The sequence below is a fragment of the Polistes canadensis genome, unplaced genomic scaffold, assembly GCF_001313835.1.
Source record: "Polistes canadensis isolate GaletaPanama2010 unplaced genomic scaffold, ASM131383v1 scaffold_313, whole genome shotgun sequence".
Taxonomy (NCBI): domain Eukaryota; kingdom Metazoa; phylum Arthropoda; class Insecta; order Hymenoptera; family Vespidae; genus Polistes; species Polistes canadensis.
The window spans coordinates 163213-165402 of NW_014569860.1; the positions used below are offsets into that span (position 1 = coordinate 163213).

General features: G+C 25.4%; 2 long non-coding RNA genes across 2 annotated transcripts; both read right to left on the minus strand.

The window, feature by feature from the left end:
* Positions 1–140: 140 nt before the first annotated feature.
* Positions 141–1205, minus strand: LOC106791512. The gene is made up of 2 exons (XR_001382189.1): positions 670–1205; positions 141–537 (listed from the first exon to the last, which is right to left on the minus strand). It is a non-coding gene; the product is annotated as an uncharacterized LOC106791512 (long non-coding RNA).
* Positions 1206–1218: 13 nt separating this feature from the next.
* Positions 1219–2190, minus strand: LOC106791511. Its single transcript, XR_001382188.1, has 4 exons — positions 2135–2190; positions 1733–1996; positions 1446–1651; positions 1219–1369 (listed from the first exon to the last, which is right to left on the minus strand). It is a non-coding gene; the product is annotated as an uncharacterized LOC106791511 (long non-coding RNA).

Consider the following 2190-nt stretch of genomic DNA (forward strand, 5'->3'; position numbering starts at 1 on the left):
TTTTTTAAATTGTCTCTTATTACATTATTTCTAGGAGTCTATAAAGAATTTGCCAAACATTTAAATGTTTTAAATTCATTAATGATAGTTAAGTATATTCTACATTATGTATATGTAAATAAAGTATTCTAATGCAAATATTTTTAGAAAATATATATTTATTAGTAATATTTAATGTACAATCGTGGTAGGACATCGTCCTTAAAATTACAATAAATTTGTTACATTATTGAGCTAATAAAACACTTCTCTGCGCTTTAAATTATAGATATATGAAATAAATAATTCATTTCATATCTTCTCTTACAAAATCACACCCATTATCAAATATACAAACATATTAATTAAAAGAAAATTTATGTATCAATTCGTTGAATGAAACAACAAATACATTTTATATTATTTAATGCCGCCCAATGTATAATAATGTGGTATGTTTCTTCAGRATAATACAGATTTCTTCTTTTCTACCCAGATCATGTGCTACTAGATTATTCCTTTAATCTATTCTTCTTTTACGAAATTGTACAAGAAACACTACAAAGAAAATTAAATTATTAGTTTGTTTCACTATCTCATGTAAAATTGAAAAACCTACAATTTATTATTAGTAGTATATGTTAGAAAAGATATTAGAAATGTTTTAGTATTTCTTTTTTATCAACGTACCTTTAATATATTGAATGATTTATATTTAAAATGATGGCAAAAATATAGTTAAATCTTAGAAAGCATGTGAAAAACTTTTATGATCAATAGAAAAAGATTTTCTGTTAATATTTTTTTCTTCTCCTTTATTCTTGTGAAAGTAARACATTCTTTCCATAGTACTTATCAATGGCACTTCTACTTTTACAATATATATCTTATTTCTAAAGAATAGTTWTCTCTACATTACTTATTGCCAGTTGATGCTTAAAAGTGTTCTCAATTACCCAATACAATGCTTGGCAATATACCTTAAATATGTTAGGAATATCTTAATGTAATAGATTTCCTATTTGTCTTTTAAATTTGTAAAAACTAGGATGCATTCCTTCTTCAATTCTTTTCATAGAATATTATAAGACATGGTTTCTTTCCAAGGTGAGAACGGGAAACTTTCCTTAGCGTCTTCCAAAATCTTTTAAGTTTACAGTGTTGTTGGATTCTGCATATCGTAGTAAAAAATCATACGCTCTCTATTTCAGTAAATTAATTGAACACCTATGAAAAAAGAATAAGTTCTTTAAAGTTTTGAATAAATATTTTATACCATTGTATTACAATATTTTGGYTTCTTCCTAATACAAGATAATAATGTTTGCCTTTTAACAGATCCTTTTCACTGCTGCTGCATTCTATTTGTATGATAATTCACATGGCATCTCTATAAAGAAGAAAGAAGTTAATACAAGTCTTTGATATTTTCTAGTATGTCGATTAACAATAATGTCTTTCGTTACCTGATACAACGTTTGGCAATACATTTTTTACAAGAAAAGTATTCTTATTATAATGTATATTTCCTATATGTCTTTTAAATTAGTAACAASTAGGATGCATTCCTATTTCATTTTTTTTGATAGAATACTACTGAATGGTATTGTCGGATTCTTCTTATAGTTATTGAAAATAATGTGCTCCCTTTTCCAGTAAAATGATTGAACATCTATTAAAAAAAATAAGTTTCTGAATGCTTTGTATAAATATATTTTTTATGAGAGTAGTATAATATTTTTTTTTAACTTACATAAGATTGTTGTCTTTACTTTTAAACGGTTTCTAGTTTTGATGATATCTTGTCATTGCATCTGCACTTTATTTGCACAATATTTCACTTGGAATCCTTACGAAGGAGAAATTAGTTGACACAAATTTTTATAGCGTTAGCCTTAAGAAAATTAAATATAAATCCATTTGTCTCATGGGGGGTGTAACAGGGACTTCTTCTCTGATGTGCAATAGTTTTTAGTTGGAATTTAAAATGCAGAGCCGCATACATATGTAAAACTATCTAAGAAATTCATATATAAAATTTAACAAATTTAAAAAGCGAAGCTGAGTCCCATGATGTGAGTTAAAAAATAATATAATATATATATTTTGTTGGGTAAAGTATTTTAACTGAACAAAATATTGGTATTTTACTTACTATTGTTTGTTATAGTAACTGGATAAAAAGAATGTTTGGAATTCATGGGTATTTTA